Genomic DNA, 21,485 nt, shown 5'->3' on the forward strand with positions numbered 1-21,485 from the left:
TCTTAAAAACCAATTTACTTGCAGATAGGGACAAAAAGGCAGGGCATGCATACTGGTGAGAATTATGAAACAAAGATTAATGAACGGTGCTTGTCAAAGATTTGCTGAAGTCAAGTATTTTGCACAGGCTTCCTGATACAGCAGTCATGCATTCATTCAGTCTGTAGAGTTTAGGACATAAAAATGGAAGCCTGCCAGATGAGTGAGCTAAGGAAATGTGAGTGCTTGAATAGTAGCAATGTATTCCACATACTTCACCTTAATAAAGCCCGCCAAGTCACCCTTCTTAGACTTCATTTTCCCCTCTGTCAGCTGAATGTGGGTAACATTTCTAAGAGACAAAGGATAGGAATAGTATGCAAAATACTTAAACTTTTAATTTACTCTGAACACTCTGTTTGACTTTTCAAGCATGCATGCCATGGTGCCAACAGGCAATTTAAGAGAAATTAGTCTGCATTTAAAAGACTAACCATAGATACATTTTAAATGATCATATGTTTCTATTCCTTCTTGCAATGCCCTAAGCAGACAACCCAGCACACCATGCTGCATTTCTGACCTAGAGAACTGTGAACTAATAAAACGAGTGTTGTTTTAAGCCATTGTGTCAGTGGCAATTTATTTTGCAGTAAAAGAAAAGTAACACACACAGAAATCATGCCTCACTTTTTTTAAATTTGAGGAATGTATTCACTTCTGTATTTTATTTTCCCCAAAGTCTAATTTATTTATTATCTATAAAGAAAACATAGACATGTAGTATCACAGAACAATGCGTAGCGTTTTGCAAAGCATATTGAAAAGACTTGAATATCATTTACTCTTTATCAGTCGGCTTTTCTAACCCTCTAAGGCCCTTCATTTCTAGAATCTTTTATTTCCTTTCTTCTTGGCCAATTCTTGCCAGGGTTCATTTCATTTAGTGGAGGCATTGTAAAGGTAGTCAATAATCAGGAACAGAACTATCACTATTGTTATTTTTAGCCTTTTCCCGTAGAGCCACAATTCAGTAGGCACAATTCTTCCAATTTATTATAGAAGATAATGTTATCAAATGTTTTACAGAGCAATAACGGTGTGCTATAGCCTTCCAACTTGCTCTGTTTGTTTGTTCTCTGCCCATCAATTGACAGCAAATCCAGGGACAAGTTAAAGATTTTATGACAGAACTCTGTTTAAGGTACCAATTACTTTAAAATGAGGCTAATTGCCAAAACAAGAAAATCCTAAAATTTCAGTGACCTAACAGTGAAAGTATTTTTCGCTCATCTGATGTTTCAGTGCACTGCCAGAATGACAGGGTTAGAGGTGAGGGAAGGTGATGGAGTTAAACATGTTCCCCACACAATGATTCGTGGACCAAGGCTGCTGGACGTTATACAATCTTCAGCAGTTAAACTCCGTGGTTTACCTGAGTGTCAATATCCAGCTGATGGATGAGGGGAAAGCATGTAAGGGGATTATAAGGGAAACGTTTTATGGGGTAGGCTATGTCAGTGGTGCAGTTATGTTTGCCAGCATTCCTTTGACTTGAGTTCAGTCACATGACCACCACCAGGAATGCTAGGCAGTGTAACCAAGCAGTGGATCCATTAAGGAGAGGGAGCAGTTTGGGGGATGAGACATATGTTTCTGTCTCAGTGTAACTTTCCATCTGTTCAAGCCTTTATTGAGTTAAATATCTTTCAGTTTTAAATGTTCTTCATTTCCTTAAGAATTACAGATGTATGTTACCTAAGACATTTGTATAGAATCTATATATTATAGTATGATTGTTTCTAAAATGATTCCTCGGGGCAGGGGTATATACATATATGGATAATATGTTGATATGTTGATAATTGAACTAACAATTGTTGATATAAAAGTTTTAAAGCCTCCTCTGCAGTACATAAGAATTAATATCCCCCAACGACTTCTTTAGTTTACTAATTCCTACCTGTTATCAAAATGATACTTTATAAACTAGACCATAAATAACAGATTATTTGAAGAAATATGAGTGATAGTCCATTCTAACTATATATTTAAAATGAGTAAAGTGATATCCACATATGTAAAGACCTTTTAGATAAACTGTTTTTAACATTTTATTGTGAAAATTGAAAGTATACAAAAGCAGAAGGAGTAGTGCTGAGACCCACCACCTATTATTCAGCATTATTAACCCATGGCCAAAAAAGTATATTTTGAGTGAATGGTAACACTACATTTTTCTAAGGAATTGTAATTTCGGAATACTTTATTAGTCAAGGAGGGTTATTTAACAGTCCCAAAAGTGCCATCATTGACTACATCCTTTAAAATTTGATGCTATAATAATTCAATGTGTAAATCATGAAATAACAGATTACCTACCAATTCTGTGCACAAGACATAAAAGTGACTTCTATCTTTTACTTTTTTTGTAAATGTGTAATAGATACTTTGAACTATATTATTATTTTCAATGCTCTTTGATTTGCCTGGGAGTTCTATTTTAAAAGCCGAAGTCCACACATCGTCTCAAAGGAAAGCTTTTTTCTAATATCTACAAAGAAGAAACAGTTGAATGTGATGCTATCTTAACTCTCAAGGAATATACTAGTGAGATAATATAGTTAAAATAAATATAAGAGAACATATTATAAATTCAATGGGAGAGGTACCAAGATTATGGGAGTTCAGAGGAGTTAACAGCGTACATGCATTTAGGTAAGCGAGGAAAGACTGTAAAAAGTAGCAGCTGATATGGGCTTTAAAGATTTGGAAAATACCCAGCCATATGAAATGAGAAAATGTTCTAATCAGAAATGTGAATATATACATAGAGTATCTATTGGACTGTCCCTAAATAAGATGTTGAATGAAAATTTCTTAATAATAGGATTTTCTGGTAATAAACATTGGCTTGACAAATTATTTGTAAATTTCATAAACATTTTAGAATGTACAACTGTAAATTTACCAAATCTACTAATGGCACAGCATTTGCAATTGAGTGACATGACACAGAGATGGCAATCAACATCAGAAAGATAGTACAAAGCTATGTGATGAGACAAGAAATAGTGGCAATAAAGCTCAATATGGACAACACAGCTAACGATGGAGCCTCTATTCTAATCTGACAGGAAGCTAAAATACGTTGCCAGATATTTAACTAAAACACCTAGTTACTCACATTTTAAATTTTAAAAAATAGTGTAAATGTACACAGTTTATTTATATTTATATTGATTTATTCATTTATTCAATAGTCAATTGCTAATGTCTGCCATCTAGGGAAGAGTCTCATAAGGATTAGAAGGAAGGAGCAGCTAAATATAAATACTGTATTCCAAATCCCAAGAATGGAATTAAAAGAGATTTGTTTGATTTCACTTCATGGTAATACTGTTCATCAAGTCTTTCAACTGTGATCTTATGAAATGCATCTCTGATGTGTCTCTAAAAATCTCTTCTCTCTTCTCTCCTCTCATCGTTGCTGCCTCAGTTCCGGCCTTTATATCTGCCACTTCAAATATTTTAAAACAAACTTCTAGCTGGTTTGTTTACAACCAGTTTATCTAGTTCTGTTTGACTTGTCATGCTGCCACTCCAGTTATCATACTTAAAATGCAAATAAGTCATCCACTTACCAGTATTAAAATTCTGTTGGCACCCTGAGCATCTAGAATAAAATGCAAACCCTTGGCTAGGCTTAAAATGTAGGCATAAATTTTGCAGCATAAACCTGATCTACATATTTCAACTTCATTTTCTACAAATCTCTCCAGTCTTCTGACCCCATCATTTACACTGTGGTCCATGAAGCTTTTTACCACACCCCAGGCATATTAGGCTCTTTCATAATCACATATCTTGGTAAATTTGTCCCCTTTGCCTGCATTTATCTCCCCCCCCACTATTTTTTGTATTGAAGTCTTGCTATAGTTGAAGATCCAGCCCAAACATCACTTCCTCATTATGGTATTCTTTGTAATACACATGAAAAACTAATTGTCCTATTGTTTGTGCTCCCTTAGAACTGTATTATGTAAGCAAATAGAACATTTTTTTTTTTAAACCTCGTAATATAATGTTTCGGTTTCTGGGTCTCCTATTTTACTCTAACAGGTAAAATAACTTCAGCGGTCATTTCCATCTATGTTTTTTATTTTCATTAACACCTAACATAGTGCCCAGTAAAGAAGTACCAACAAACGCTAGTTAAGTAAATGAATACAATAAAACAATGTTGTGGTGGAACTCAGTTTTTATGTGTTAATTGTAGAGTTTATATTTGCTACTTTTTCACTAATCAAGTTTATTTCTTTATTCTAGTGTTAAATACAGTAGCAAGGAGAAAAAGTCCAAATTTTGTAAACAAAATTAGCCCACAGTCATACATTTTCTTAACTATGGATGGAGTTTTGCCTGTTGAAGTAAAATACTCCCTCCTGTCCCACCAATTGTGATTTGTGCCTTCTTGTAATGCCAGTATAAGGGCAAGGTTTAAATATATGTTCTACATTTTTACTCTTGGAGACAGTAATTGAAAAAATCTATGGTGTTCTTGCTGAAAAGTCTCCACGAAAGATCAAAATAAACTCAAAAATTGGTGAAATATGGGAATTTTAAATGTATTTTTTCCAGAGTGGCATTCGGACTTTAGAAACTTCTGTAATTAGAAACTTTTTTATAGCTTTTGCTATTTATTTTATATAATACATTTGAAGCCTTAGATTTCTGTGTCTTTGGGACAGTGAGAGAGATACTTATTCAAGATGGGTGAAAAGCTGCACAATTTATTCTTCTATTTCTAGACTTCATTCTTGTTAGTATCAACATTCCTCAGCAAAGTTCTAGAAATATAAGTAATTGGTGCCCCTCAACCCTGCCATCCCCAACACAACTCCCTATATTTCTTCGCAGCTCTAAGTCTTCACATACGGCTGAGAGTTCATACTATAAAGATGTAAAGTGGTGGTCGATAGAGGAGATGGGGAAGTATAAACCTGCCCTATCTGCCCAACTCTTACTTCTAAGCCAAATCTGCTTAATTATGAAGCTAAGGCAAAAAATTAGGAAAGACAAAATAGGGGTAAGTGAGATAAATGGTATGAGAATTTGTGTAACCTATTCTAAAGCAGTCTTGTAACCTCAGGATTGAAATAAAAAGCAATCTTTCTAAAATTATTCAGAGCCCTTATGATCCCATTCCACTGTGACTCAAACATCGTATTAATTGTCTTTTTTTTAATTGGCTCCAAAAGTATTTGTGATATTCATTATATTTTGTTCAATGAATACTCAGTTATACATATTATTAACTATTATAAATATCAGTTTGTAAATTTTTATCCCATCTTTCTAAATGGCAGTGCTTTTTTCTTTTGAATACTGGCATACTGTACAGAGCACAAAAGTGTATCTAGAAGACTAAACAGATTTTACATTATACCAATTATTCTCTCTAAATTAATTGCTATCAAATAAAACTCTTTAATAACCTTTAAACAATTTCTAGAAAATAGTACTGAAAAATAATAAAACAGTATTAACTAAAACTTTTAAGAAAATGCTATCATTCAAAAATTTTAATAATGACTTTCAGATATACAGTTTTTAGTTCTTACTAATATATGTGATACACTCATAAGTATAATCATAACTGTAAATTTTGGTTGCTTAACACAATACTGCATGCATTTTCCATTTTCTAATATATGAGAAATCCTTTATTTGATATATTATAATTTAAATATTCTCAATAAAATTTTATTTTATTTTAATTTTTAGATATTGTAGGTAATGCTTCATAAAGGTAGAATTTTTTTGCTTGGAATTTTTTTTTATCAATTCTTAAGTTAGAAAGAAAAATAGTAAAATACCTATGAAGAGAGTAAATTTATGTGTTTGATTTCAAGAGATTTTCTTAAAATACATAAACTGAAGATAAATTTGAATAATATGTATAGCTCTTGATATATTAAATCAAGATATAGTAATTTATCATTTTATATTATATAATTATAATTAGTTTATTATATTAAGCAACCAATTATATTAGTCTTCAAATGTCAAAAAGTATATTAATTTAAAAAAGGATGATATATAGACACAAAGAACTTTTTCTGATATCTTGGGTGAGTTATTTAGACTCAGAAACATTTTGGTCTCCTTTATACGTAACATATACATGTCTGCTTTGCAGAGTTTTTGTTTGTTTTGAAGATTAAGTTTTTTAAAAAGTATAAGAAGGCTCTACTCTAATGCTTAGGAGATAATATAGGATCAAGACATTAAAAATGTGGGCACAATTGAAAAGTTTTTCTTTATCTATAGCAATCGTACCCTACTTTTTTCCAGATTTAAGTTAACTGGTAAGAAATTATGGCTTTTAATCTTCCTCTTTATTTCTAAAATGTTTCCTTTCTAATTTGTAGGATAACATATTAGCTTATCTTTTATAAATAAGATATTGATGTTTCAGTTCAGATAGGGGTTAGTTTATACTCTTGCTCAAGCAGGCACTTTAGAAATTCATCGAGGCAGAAACACTACTGTGATATCTCTAAAATGAGGGTAATTAGTAACCCATAGCTTTTTACCTTTTTATTTTGAAATAATTATAGATTCACAATAACAGTACAGAGATGCAAAGATAGTACAGAGAGTTCCCACGTAGCCTCCACCCAGTTTCCCTTCGTTGGTTACATTTTGCATATTATAGTACAAAATCAAACTGGGGAATCGATCTAATCGATGTTGTTTTCTCACATATGTAGAGCAGTGTAACCACCAACAGTCAAGATGTTGAACTCTGGTATCACCTCAAAGATTTCCTTTTGCTAGCTTGTTATGTTTGCTAGCTTGTCACATCTGTCCTCTCCCTGCCCACCATCCATAACCCCTGACAACCACTGATCTGTTCTACATATCCATACTTTGTCATTTCAAAAATGTTTTATAAATCGAATCATACAAGTTGTAACCTTTGAGACTGAGGTTTTTTATTCAGCATCGTGCCTTTGAAGTCTGTCCATGTGTGGCACACATCAATAATTCACTCTTTTTCATTCTTGAGTTATATTTCATTGTATGTGCCAGTTTGTTTATTCACCGATTAAAGGGCATCTGGGTTGTTTTCAGGTTAGAGCTATTGCAAAGTTGCTATAAACAACTGTGTCTATTTTTGTGTGGTCATAAGTTTTTACATCTCTGGGAGAAATATTCAGAGACACAATTACTAGTCATATGGTAAACGTATACTTAGTTTTCCCAGAATGGCTGAATCATTGTGTGTTCTCATCAGGAACATAGTAGGGATCCAGTTTTTCCACATCTTTGCAAGAATTTAGCATTGTTACTAATTTTTAGCTATTCTGAATAGGTATGTTGTTGTACAGAAGAACTAACATAGCAGATTTGAGATTGCTGTTATTAAATTGCTTGTAAGGTTGGCCCTTGGCTGGCATCTTGGAACTTGGATTTAAAAAGGGTTCCCATCATTTCCTAATAAGAATGGCTCACAGTAGGGAAATTGTACATTTTGGTTTATGTTGAACACCCGCTCTCCTTCCGGGAGTCCAGAATGTTGATAATATGCTAGGCAGAGTGTACCTGTATGACCAGGTTGCAATTAAAAACCTGGGCACCGAGTCTCTAATGAGTCTCTAATGAGCTTCCCTGATAGACAGCATTTCACATGTGTTGTCACACCTCATTGGCAAAGGAAGTGTGTCCTGGGTGACCACACTGGGAGAGGACTGTTGTAGGCTCACAGCTGATTTCCACTGGAATTCTTTTCAAGCACATTTTCCCTTTGCTGATTGTGCTTTTTATCATCTCACGCCAATAAATCACAGCTGTAGTATGAATATATGCTGAATCAGTTCTAGTGAATCAGTGACCTGGTCTTGTGGACCCAAGCACAGTAGTAATATCTCCTTAGTCTTAATTTGCATGGCCCGACTGGCTAGTGATGTCCAGCATCTTTCATGTGCTTATTTGCCATTTGTGTATCATCTTCAGTGAAATGCCTTTTGTTTATTTTTCAGTTGGACTGTTTAGGTATCTTTTTTACAAAGTTCTTTATATATCTTACATGTGAATCTCTTATCAGATACATGGTTTGCAAATATTTCCTCCCAATCTGGAGTTTTTCATTTCATCCTTTTAACATGGCAAAAGATTTTAATTTTGATGATACCCAATTTATTAATTTTTTATTTATGGATTGTACCTTTGAGGTTATGTCTATGACTACTTCACCAAAATCTATGCCCAAGAATATTTTCATATAGTTTCTTTTAAAATTTTTATAGTTTTGCATTTTATATTTAACTCTATGACCCATTTTAATTTTTGTATAACCTGTGAGACTTTGATAAAAGTTTTGGCCTATGGATGTCGATTGTGCCATCTCTATTTGTTGAAAATACTATCTTCCTTTCATTAAATTGCTTCTGCACCTTTGAAAAAAAAAACAGTTGGCTCTCTTATATAATGTTGCTTCTGGGTTCTCTTTTCTGCTCTACTGATCTACCCGTCTTTCTTTCCAATGATACCATGATTCGTGAGTACTATAGCTACATAAAAGTCTTAATATAGGGTAGAGTAATTTCTCCCACTTCAATATCCTTTTTCAAAATTATTTTAGCTATTCTAATTCCTTTAACTTGAAACAGAACTTTGAGAATAATCCTGCTAAATCTACAAAAAGTCTTGCAGAAGATTTTGGTAAGAATTGTGTTAAACTGGTATAATGGTTTAAGGAGAACTGGCATCTTTACTATGGATAGTCTTCCAATATATGGACAAATATGTCTCTCCAGTTACTTATACCTTCTTTGATTTATTTTATTAGGATTTTGTAGTTTTCAATATATAAGTACTGTGCTTGTTCTTTTAGGTTAATATCTGAATATTTCTCTCTTTTTTTGAATAATTGTAAATTGTATTATATTCTTAAATTTTGATGTCTATCTATTCATTGCTAGTATAAAGAAATACACTTGATTTTTGTTTATTTATCTTGTATCTTGAAAACTTGCTGTACCTTCTAATTAGTTCTAGGAATTACTTTTGTAGATCACTTCGGGCTTCAGACAAAGACCATATGTCATCTGCAAATAGGGACAGTTTTATTTTTTCCCTTCTGATCTAAATACCTTTTTTCCCCTTTATCTTCTGCTTTTATTATTATTTTTTTGTCTTTAATTTTCAGACTTTGGACTACGATGTCTCTTGGCATTGATTTCTTTAGTTTTGTGCTGTTTGGAGTTTACTAAACTTCTTGAATCTGTTGATTTGTGTCTTTTAAAAATATGTTTTAAATTAAGTTATATTTAACATACAATATTATGTTAGTTTCAGGTGTACAACATAGTGATTCAATATGTTTATACTTTAAGACATAATTGCCACAACAGATCCAGTTACCATCCATCACAATACAAAGTTGTTACAAAATTATTGACTATATTCCCTAAGTGTACATCACATCTCCATGACTTATTTTAAAGCTAGAAGTTTGTGCCTTTTAATCCTCTTCACCAATTTTATCTGTTGTCAATTTGTGTCTTTTGCCAAATGTGGAAAGTTGTTAGCCACCATTTCTTTGAAAACTTTTTCAGCCTCACCCTCTTCTTTTTATGGATTACAATCATATGGTTAACAAATCTTTTTTACTGTCCCACAAGTTTCTGAGGCTCTGTTCATTATAATTCCAGTCTATTTTGTGTAAGGTTAAGATGGGGTGATTTCTATTGTTTTAAGCTTTAAGTTCCCTGATTCTTTTCTTTTGTTTTTCTATTGTTTTTCTATTGAACCCATCATTTTGGGTTCTTTGTTGTTATTGTTACTATATTTTCTAGTTATAAAATTTACATTTGGTTCTTTATAGCATTTATTTTCTTGCTGATACTTTCCATTTCTTTGAGGATATATTCTATTTTTGATTAGTTTTAATCTTGCTCATAATTGCTAATTGAAATATTTTTATGATGGCTTTACAGTTCTTGTCAGATGTGTCCACTGTATCTGACATACATGCCAGTGATAATAGCTATTCATTGGCTTTTTTTCATTGAAGTCAAAATTTTCTTCATTCTTTAGATAAGTGATTTTCATTTGAAAATTGAGCATTTTGAGTAATTTGTTATGAGACTCTGTATCTTAACTCTTTTATTTCTTTATGTTAACTAGTGTTTCTGACATCACTCCAGAAGGGGAAAGGGAGTGAGCAGTACCTCCTTACTTCCAGGTAGTTGTGGAAGTCCAACTCCCCTTCTTGGCCACCACTGACACCTGGGGTTGGAGAGAGGTTTCATCATTATTACTTAGTGGGGAGTGAGATTTTCAGCTGCCAATATGCCTCTGGGGAGGCCACAATAGCCTGGAGGGGCAAGAATCCCTGTTACTCCTCCTCACATGATTTCCACTGTTCCTGCTGGAAGATGGAGGGCTCATTATGAATTTTTTTCCATTAATTCAATCTTTTGTAAAGTATTTTATCCAGAAATAAACTATTCATAAGTTTAATTTTTTAAATTAAAATGTAGTTGATTTACAATGTTTTGTTAGTTTCTGGTGTGCAGCCTAGTGAGTCAGTTAAACATATATATTCTTTTTCTTATTCCTCTTTATTACAGGTTATTACAAGCTATTGAATATAATTCCCTGTGCTATACAGCAGGACCTTGTTGTTTATCTATTTTGTATATAGTAATTTGTATCTGCTAATTGCAAACTCCTAATTTATCCCTCCCCTCACTTTCTCCTTTGGTAACCATAGTTTGTTTTCTATGTCTGTGAGTCTTCTTCTGTTTTGTAAATAAAATCATTTGTGTCATTTTTTTTTTTTTAGATTTCACATATAAGTGATATCACATGATACGTGTCTTTCTCTGTCTGACTTACTTCCCTTAGTATGATAATCTCTAGGTCCATCCATGTTACTACAAATGGCATTATTTCATCCCCTCCCCCGTTTTTTTTGGCTGAGTTGTATTCCATTGTGTGTGTGTGTATGTGTGTGTGTGTGTGTGTATATATATATATATATATATAATCACAACTTCTTTTTTTAACATATGCAATCAATTTATTTTGATAAAGACAAGATGATGAATAAAGGAAATAATAGTATTTTGAAAAATGGTCCTAGTAATATTGGCTATCCATATAAAAATAATTAACCTTGTCCGTTAACTCACACTTAACAAAAATAAACTTGAAATGGGTTGTAGACCTAAAAGTAAGGGATACAAAACTTATTTTAAAAAATAGGATAGTCTTTAAGTGACCTTTTAGGTAGGCAAGGTGTTCTTAAATATGATGTCAAAAGCACAATCAATAAATTAAAATTTTATAGTACTTAATCAAATTACAAATGTTGTTCTTCAAACATACTAGTAAGAAAATAGTGAAAATGTTTTCAAAGGATATATCAGATAAAGGGCTTTTGTCCAAAATAAATACAACACTCTATGACTCAATAATAAAACCTCCTCATCAGAACAAAATTACAAGATATTTGAATAGGTGCTTTACAAAGATGATAAACAAATAGCTCAGCATCATTTGTCCTTAGGGAAATGCATATTAAACCTACAATGAGACACCATTAGGGCAATGTAAATTAAAACCAAAAGAGATACTGCTAAAATGGATAAAAATTTTTAAAAGACTAATAGTAAATGTTGGCAAGGATGTAAAACTGAAACATTCATACACTGCAGTCATTTTAGAATGGTTTGGTTCTTTCTTAAAAAGTTAAACATACAGTTACTACATGACCCATATTTTATTACTCAAAAGAAATAGTAGTGCAAACTTTTATATAAATATTCATTATCCCATTATTCATAATAGCCCATAACTGGAAATCATCCAGCTGTTCATCAACTGTTTAATGGATAAACAAAATGTGGTATATTCATAAAACAGAATATTCTCAGGGGAAAAAACAAAAAACACCTCTAAGACGTGCAGCAACATGGGACTATCTCATGCATGATATGTTATATGAAATTTCTGGAGAAGGCAATATGATTTTTCTAGAAAAGACCAGAGAGCTGGAAAAGGATTATTTCTGAGCCTGTCTGTGACAGTGTTTCTGGAAGAGATGAGCATCTGAATTGGTGAACTGAGTAAAGCAGATGGCAGTCCCCACTGTGGGAGGGCAGCATCAAATCCTTTGAGAGCTCAAGGAGAACAGAAAGGCAGAAAAGGAGTGATTTGCTCTCTCTGCATGAGCTGAGATGGCCATCTTTCTGTCCTTGGATACTGGGGCTCCTAGTTTTCAGGCTTTCACACACAGACCAGGTCTCACATCTTCAGCCCTCGATTCACAGGCCTTGAGACTTAGACTGAATTGCACCTCTGGCTTGTTGGTTCTCCAGCTTGCAAACAGCAGATTGTGGCATTTGTTGGTATGAGCCAGTTCCTATAGTAAGTCACTTTATATACTGTGTATTTATGTAGACATGTATCATCTGTACATTTATAAATCTGTTATCTATATATCCTATTGGTTCTGTTTCTTTCGAGAACTCTGATACAATTGCAATAAGCAGAAGGAAATCTTTGATGTGATGATAAGAGTCCTAAACCTGGATTGTGGTGATACTTGTAGGAGTGTGTACAGGAACTGAAAGTCTTGTCCTTGTGCACTTGTATACAGATTATATCATATGCAGGTGTTGAGAAGGACCATTATGTTATAATGGAGTTATAGTCAGGAGAAAAGTTTGTTATTTAAGGCAATGCATAGATTTTCAAACTACTGTGCATTAAAATTACAAGATGTTGTGTTGGAAATGTAAATAAGATAAGAGGATTAACCATTCCAGTGTAGTCAGAGTTGATGCTAACACACAAATCAGTTTGCTAATTAAGGAAGATATTGCAAAATAATTGTATAGAAATGGAGTGTTCTGTTGATTGAGTTGTTCAATATTTTCTACAGTTTCTTGGGCCATAACAAACTAGTTGTTACTAAACTTAATTAAAAATGTATACATCTATTTTTTCCCTCCTTTTTCAGTTTTATTAGGTAGAATTATTACAGTTTGACTGCACATACACATTTATTGCATGTAAATACATATATACAGTATGCTGAACTTTTTTTTAGTTTACATATTATGTACTGATTATTGCTTCTAAGAGCAGGTGAGCTCTTTAGCTTTTCAATCTTTTTATACCACAACTTCTTTATCCAATCATCTGTTGGTGAATATTTAGGTTGTTTCCATGTCTTGGCTATTGGAAACACTGCCGCTATGAACGCTGAGATGCATGTGTCTTTTCAAATTAGAGTCTTCCCTGGATATATGCAGAGGAGTGGGATTGGTGGATCATATGGTAACTCTGTTTTTAGTTTCTTAAGGAATCTCCATTACTGTTTTCCACAGTGGCTGCACCAATTTACATTCCCACCAACAGTGTAATAGGGTTCCCTTTTCTCCACACCCTCTTTGGCATTTATCATTTGTGGACTTTTGAATGATGGCCATTCTGATTGGTGAGAAGTGAGAGCTCATTAATGTCAACTGGTGGTGAAAGACTTGTCTCTCCACAAAGCCTTTTCTGATGTCACCCCAGCAGGGAGGGATAACTCATTTTCACAGGGCAAGGTTGAGTACGGGCTCCCCATCTGATCTCCATTTACCCTGAGTGGGGAGATGAGAAATCTGGCTCCTTAATCAGGCTTCGCTGATGTAACACCAGCAGTAGGTTGGGTGCCTCATGCAGCCTGATGGATGTGGAAGTCTTGGCTCCCCACTCAGCCTTAGCAGCTGGGGGATGGAAATAGGGCCACAGATTTTTATGTGATGTTTGCTTGAAATAGATGATTTTTAACTCAAATATTTCTGTCTTATTGCACTGGCCTTTTTCCTGGTCCTTTGGTTGAGGAGAGCCAGCTTTTGTTTGTTTATCTGTGACTATTGGCATTTCTGGATTGCTAGCTTCTCCAGTACCAAGTCTGGGGACAATGGGACAAAAAGAAAACCTGTGATCTCATCACCATTCCTTCGGTCCTAGGGCTCCTAGTTGGTCTGTCTTCTCTCCACATTTCAGAGTTTGTTTTTGATACAGCATCTTGGGGTTTCTGTGTAGTGGGAGGAATAGGAAATAAAAGTACTTCCAATCCATCTTTGAAAAGTGGAAATACCAAATCTACAAGGTTTTAGTGAAGAGTAAATGAGATAAATATTATCAAGCATCTAGAACAGTGACTGTTATTTAGGGACATTTAATAATTATTAGTATCCAATTCTGACATATGCATAAATATTCTGAAAATTAATTAAAAGAGTAATTACATGAAATGAGAAATTAACTCTCCTCATTGATGATATGATATATATTAAATTCACATAGTAGTTAATCATCTTCTATCAATAACTTGCAGTTTTTTGGAAAGTGAAGATTTTTAGAATATGATCTACTAAATGAAAGTCATACTTCTTCTGTATAGCACTTGCATGGATTTAATTATTTTGAAATCCTTGGTACAAGCTCCCAATTTATATTTCTTAAGCATAATTACTAAAAAGGAATTGCATCAACTGGTCTCACTGCCCTATTGCTTTCCCATCTGTCCTTGACATTTAAATGGATTTTCTGAGGATGAAAGAACATAATAAAAAATAAAAAGAGAGAAAGTGATAAGAGCATAAATAGAAAGAGGTCAGACTACTGAATTCTCTCTCCCATTTAGCAGCTTGAAACCTTGAAGAGGATATAATTACAGGTAGATTTGCTAGTTAAGCTGTTCCACATCAAGTTTTATCCATAATGGTGCAAAATAAAAAAAACAGAATGTGGATAAAGCATGATCAGTTTAACAGAGTCTTTCTCTCTTTTTCTCTTTATGTGGAGACTCACAGATTATTCCTTCTTCCGTCTCTCAGAGAGTTGGCAAAAACACCCTTGACAGGATTTGCAAATTTTCTGTTGCCTAGTTTTTCTACTGTTTCATCCCAACCCTCCTGCCTACACAGCACCTTCTCATTTTTAATATGTGTCTTTTCACTTTTACTATATTAAATGTTACTATTTCCAAAGCCTTTGAACCGAGTTCTGTGTTCTTTGGAGGAAAAGAACTCTATAAATCTAATAAGCAAAGCCGAGTTTGAAATCCAATAAAGGAGAAACTCTAGAAATTATTAAAGACTTCACTGACTGAGAAATTAAACCTTGATATCCCATTTCCTTATCTTTTCACTGCAGTAGAATCGGTGAAATCAATATATCTGAAATGAACTGCGTACGGTTCATTCAGAAGAATGGCTTTGGCACAAAATTGAGCAGCTTCTAAAAAACTGTCAACTGCTCATTCCTTGAAATAGTAAGCACAGAGTTTTAGCAAGGCTGTTTGTTTTTTAATTTGTCAAAATTGAAAAAAAGTAAATATCAGTGCTTTTGATGGACCCACAAATAGATGCTAATGGACCTCACTATTAAAAATGGAAAGTCCCCTGACATAATCACAATATTACCCAAAGGTCATGCCTGTTTCACATTTGGAACTCTGGAGCATCAGGATTAAAAAGTGTTTATAAACAGAGCAGATACATATGTAATTTATTTGGAGTTTAGTTTGGAGGAACCAGTATCCAGTCTCCCAGGATTATAATCAGTATCTAGATCAGCTTGGCCCAGGACTTATAACCATCCAAGAGATAACAGCCAATGGTGCACACCAATGGCTTGAAGACTCTCGTATGTCTTCCATTCTGTCCACACTAATTCTTTAAGTTTATGGAACAAATATTTGTGAATAGATACCTGTTCCTACATGTAAACAACAAACTGAAAGATAAAAGAATTAAAGAACAGTACACCAAACACATACCAGTTACCATGTAAGGCATTTTTGCCTACAGTTCATTTAATGCCCACAATTCCCCTGCAAGTGAGGAGGGAGTAGCTTATTCTAAACTTGTGAGTCGCAGTTCCTGATATGCTCCTAGCCTCTTCAAAGATGCTCCATTTATGACCTCACTCAAAATATGGCCTTAGGTGGTCATGAGTTGTACTGGGTGTTTTTTACTGCATTACCCTCATTTACATGAGGTTTGTTTAAGAGTAGGCCCCTAATCCAAGATCCGTCAAAATGTGGGATGCTAGCAGAAAAAGATATTCTAAGCCAAATAAATTCCTTCTTACAGGAATTTCAGCTGGACAGATGGAAACAATCTATCCATGGGTAACTCTATCCTCTGTTGAAGTCTAGTCACAAGAAATTAACCACACCAGATACCTGAACAGAGAGAATTTAAATAGAGAATCTGTACAAAGGTAACTTAAAAGGCAAGAAGAAATATTAAGTTTATCATCGCTAAAGTGAAACACCTACCACCCCTAAGACTGGAGGATAAAAGGAAGAGGTTTAAATTATTAAGACAGAAGCTCAGACAAGGAGCCCCACAGAGCTGAAACTCTGGCTTCTGAGGAGGAGGAGGTGTTAGACGATGTCACTGAAGTTTCTGACCTTGGAGGAAGAAACTTAATTGCCTGTTATGCAGGCGGGACATTTAAGAAGAGGGTTCTAGCCTCTAGTATTGGTGTCTCAGAGTGGGGCATGATCAGACTGAGTCTGTGCATGCAGAAAAAACTGCAAACTTGATTCCTCTTTGATAGAAAGGAACTGTGTGCTTCTTGGGTTAAACGTTGCTAGGGTCATGCTCACAGAGACAAGAAGTAGACAGAAAGCAACCAAGAAGGAACAATGATGAATGAACCTTAACAGAAATCTATGTGTAGTGATGTTGGCAGAAGCATTAAGGGCAAAGAAGGGATATCTTTTCTTCCTTCTCTAGCCTTCCACTCTTATTCAACTCCTTGTTGACAGAAGCCAATAAAGAGTCAGCAAAACAGATCCATGGTCTGCAGAATCCCAACTCCAGCATCACAAAGCAGAGCATAAGAGGATGGGTTTGAATCTGACAAAGAAAAACTTAATAACTATTATATTCTGTTCCTTTGGCCTCTCAACTTTCATACATGCTCTTTTGTATGTATTTTAACTTCCATAAAACAGCAATACTATTTATGTGTTCACTTAATAAGATGCAACTATCTTTCATTCAAGTGAAGATGTTCTTACACTCTGCTGAAATAAAAAGGTGTAAAACTTCAACAGTTACTGTTTCTGAGTCTGGGAGACTGTCACATTATCTATCTTTGATCTACTTTAATTTATCCTCAGACTCAATTATAGTCACATCTGCATATTTTGTTCCTTGAATTATAAATCCTTTACCTGAGTAGTAAATCCTGATATTGAGTTATAAATTTAGTGTTCTACAAAATTTGGATAAAATAACGAGGGGAAGAAAGATAGAGACAAAAATTACACACACACACACGTGTGTGTGTGCACACATACACACACATACATTCAGCAAACAAGGAAGAAAATATATGAATATAAATACCAACATAAATATATAAAGCAAGGAATTCCTCATTTCTGTTATAAATCTTGAGGGCATATTTGATGTCTATAACTTCAGTCTTACATTATTTACTCCATTTTTCTTTTGCACTTAAGCACAGTCTTTAGGCCACAACTGATGTTTTATAACTTCCCTTTTCTGGAGCTCCTTCTGTATTTTCTTTGCCTTCTGCTAATCAGGACTTGCTTATTTTCTTAGCATGGTACCTTCTAATTTTCATTCTTGAAGGATCTAAAACCTAAGCGGTTTTTATTTTTTAAATTGCTGTATTTTTCCATTGACTTACATTATGAGATGTTAAAGTACTGTGAGACATTCCAAGAAATTCCCCGGGTTCCAAATACAGCCTTTCCTGCTCCCATTTTGTAGCAACACCCAACTTGCCCCTTGGTAAGCTACATCAATCACCTCAGTGAGTAAAGTAACCACCTGGTTTACTGATGGTTCAGTGGCATGGAAAGCAGAAGAGAGCCAGGTGACATCTCGAGTTGTGGCTAAATAGCACCATGGCTGTATCTCTGGTGGAAATCCTCCTCCCTTGGAGGCCCTTCCAAAATAGCAGAGATCAAAGTTGAGAGCGTGGAAAGCAAAAATTCTGTGATGTCATCTATTTCAGTAGCCATTCCTACTTCCTCTCTTTGATTCCCAGGCCTATGTACCCTGGATGTAAGAGAGACAACAAATATGTTGGTTAATGATGAAAACCTATGCTGTGCCCTAAAAGACAAACCCTCATTCTTTTTTTTTTTCTTTTGGTATATTTTTAATATTTATTTATTTAAATATATTTTAAATGTTTGTGATTTTTTTTCCCCAAATAGACACTCTGAGTCTTCAGTGGGCCTTTCCATCTATGGATTAGGACAGATGCTGCTAAGACCAATGAATTCCATGTACAAAAGCCCTTTGCTGCTCTTCTTTTGCTATGAAATAAGTTTCTTGACCAGAATCAATTTTATGTAAAATGTCATGATGATGAATAAACCTTAACATAAATCTGTGTGTAGTGATGTTGGCAGAAGCATTAAGGGCAGAGAAGGGAAATCCATATCCAGAATACATGTCTATTCTTGTGAGGATAAAGCTCTGTCCCCTCCTTGATGGAAATGACTCAGTGTGATACACCTGCCAGCAAGGGGTTGTTTGATCACCCCAGAGAATGGTTCCATACCAGCGTTCACTGTCGGTCTCTGCTGTTGGCAGATAAGGAACTCGGCAGCAGCTGGGTAGTTTACCATTGGTGAAGGACATATGTGGGGATGAGCCCCATAAAGTCTCCATCCCTGTCATCATGGCTACCATGTATGCACTGAGCAAGAATTTGGTGGCTGGATAAAGAGGCTGACTGAATGTGTCATTTTGTCTACCTAAGAACCTCTTCTGCAGTAGATGACCTTTGGGGAGCATTCAAATAGGACATAATTATTTTCAAACTCTGTACCCACTCTGACAGACCCATCCACACACCTCTTACCCAAACTTCACTGTCACTAATTTTCCAATCTCATTCTTTACAAATTCCTAACTGTTCAGGAAAATCATTAGTAACTAACTGTGAATCAATCTAGACTTGTTCTTTTGGCCATCACTTGCCCTAGACAAAGTAAACAGCCAAATGTAACACTTGAAATTCTGAACATTAGAATATTTTCCTTCCAATTTTTTCTCAAGGTCACCTGTGAGTGAGGTTCTTATGACTGATCAATTAATTAGACCTAGATGTTTTACTCTTTAGCCAGTTGTTCATAGGGGATTCCCCAAAGAGCCATAGGTATAAGTTGAGAAAAAGAGGAAATATAAAAGAAATTGTTCTCCAAGAAGTTTGAGCCATTTACTTATTCAATTTACACATGCTTCCCAGACTTTCTCAAGCCTGAGTCTTTATATTTCCTCTTGGTGATTGATTGCTCTCGCATATGCCCAAACTTATTGGTCAGTCAGATAACATTATTTCATAACAAGAGGCATAGGTAAATAGTCATTTCTCCTATGGTTAGTTGTTTAGTGTGTTCCAGGATTTAGGAGCAAGCAAGGAACTAGGTCTCAAAGGGGTGAATTGTTATTTGCAGAAGAGAACATGGATTTCTCAGAAACCCTACAGGACTTCAGTGTGAGTCTAGTATTGATTCTTGCTAGATGTTGTGTACAGCATCCCTCTTTTCCACAGACACTGAAAAATATTAGATCTTTTATTCATAAGGCAAAATGGACAAGTAACTGGGACTTCAGCCTACAAGCTGCTATGCCATTTCTTGCTCTGGTTCTCGCTAAAAACTGGCAGACTTATAGGTTACTTGGTAAATGGTTTAAAACAGCACATTTAAGTAAGGCATATCATGCTCCCAAATCCAAAAGGCCCATCAAGCATCGTGTTTCTTTTCTGATAGTTATTTTTCTGCAACTTGTCTTTCAATGTGAGGGAAATATTATGACATGTTCCAGATCTTTCTTTGTACTCTTGGAAACTTCTTCAAGTCAGCAAGCCCGTAAGTAGCCTTAGGTTTGCTATACCCTCTTATCCACATACATCTTCCTGAGGAATCTAAAGTTCTTTCTACTTCTTGTGCATAAAGCCCAATAAGCCATAATGTTAGTGGAACAATGTGATGTTGTGTGGAATATCCATGTTTACCCTAATATCTACAGTTCTCTAAGAATGAGACACTGCGTCCAGTCTACTATCTTGGAAGAAAAGGAAGTTCTAGGGTCTTTCACTTCATCTTTCCTACTTTAATGGCTCTGTATCATTGTTTAGATAGCAAATGTGGGGATTCTGTCAGTTACCAGTTACAACTCTTTCTATTATATATTCAGGAACTGGAGAGATAAGTATAGGATGAGACCTCAAACATATTGGGCTTAATGTGATATAAAATTAAGTCAAAACCTTATTTGTCACTTGAATTAAATATTATTTTGGCTGGTGGACCATGAATAATTATAAGATTTTGTATTCTTTTTACTTGTTATAATTCAGAGAAAGTGTCCAGCAATTTGCAAAAAGCATGGATATTTATGTTTCCATAGTGTACAGTCACTCTATTAAATGCAAGCCTCTTTGGGGTATGCTTGAAAGAAGCATATACTTGTAGTACCTACTTGTGGCAGGGTTGCAGGGTCCTTCCTCAAGGGAATCTAGACTCTCCTTCAATCCACATTCTTTAGACCTATAAACTGGCTTAGTCCTAGAAACTGGATGAACAACAATAATTTATTATCGTGGTGAATCGATTTAGTTTTTTTGCTACCAGATTTGGAGTTTTGTTGTTGTTGTTATATAGATCAAGTAAATTTGTAGTAACCAGAGTACATATTCATTGATAGAGACATCATGCTCAATTAACTGCCAACAAAATTCCTGTAGATCAAAACTTTCTAATTGCCACTTTATCCCTACTGTCCTTTTCAGTGAAAAAAGGTTAAGCACTGTCGCACAGCAACTGCGTTTCCAGTATCCAGTTAGCTCTACTAAAATTGAAGGCTCTTTTCTATTGCATTATCTCTACCATCATACCTGTTCTACAAAGAATAGCTAATACAGAGCATTTCAAGGATTCTGATGCTTCACCCACTAATATATTTCTTGATGTCTTGATCCATGGAGAGGCTTCTAGTTCCTACGAGGGTTTGTATTGGGAGAGTAGAAATGTATATCACATATGAAAATGCCACGATATTTCTTACACTGTAATTACTTACATTTCCTTCTCTTAATTATTTTGGGGAAGTTTTAGCATCTCACACTCATTTAAATGCAGACCGTGGTTGAGTTCAAGCTTTAGTTAATCAACTAAGTAAACTATCACAGCTATTTCCCAGGTGTACAAATTAACACATTAATCCAGAATCTCTGGTAAGCACATTCTTATCAATAAATTCAACTTGATTCAGTGTTTTTCGTATCCTAATTCATCCAACATTCTTAGAATCTATTCCCACACACGTTTCACAGATTTCTTCTTAAATGACTTAGCAAAATCTTGAAATTATTTTGCCACATAAGCTGTTTTCTCCTGGGCTGTTTTTTGTACTTGTCTGTCTAGT

The 21,485-nt window shown here is 34.7% G+C and overlaps 1 protein-coding gene across 1 annotated transcript in view; it reads left to right on the forward strand.

Moving 5' to 3' along the window:
• The window catches only part of LOC116277674 (uncharacterized), a 294,446-nt gene that overhangs the window by 111,687 nt on the left and 161,274 nt on the right, over positions 1–21,485 (forward strand). The gene's annotated exons all lie outside the window — the stretch shown is intronic.

The sequence above is a fragment of the Vicugna pacos genome, chromosome 1, assembly GCF_048564905.1.
Source record: "Vicugna pacos chromosome 1, VicPac4, whole genome shotgun sequence".
Classification (NCBI taxonomy): Eukaryota; Metazoa; Chordata; class Mammalia; order Artiodactyla; family Camelidae; genus Vicugna; species Vicugna pacos.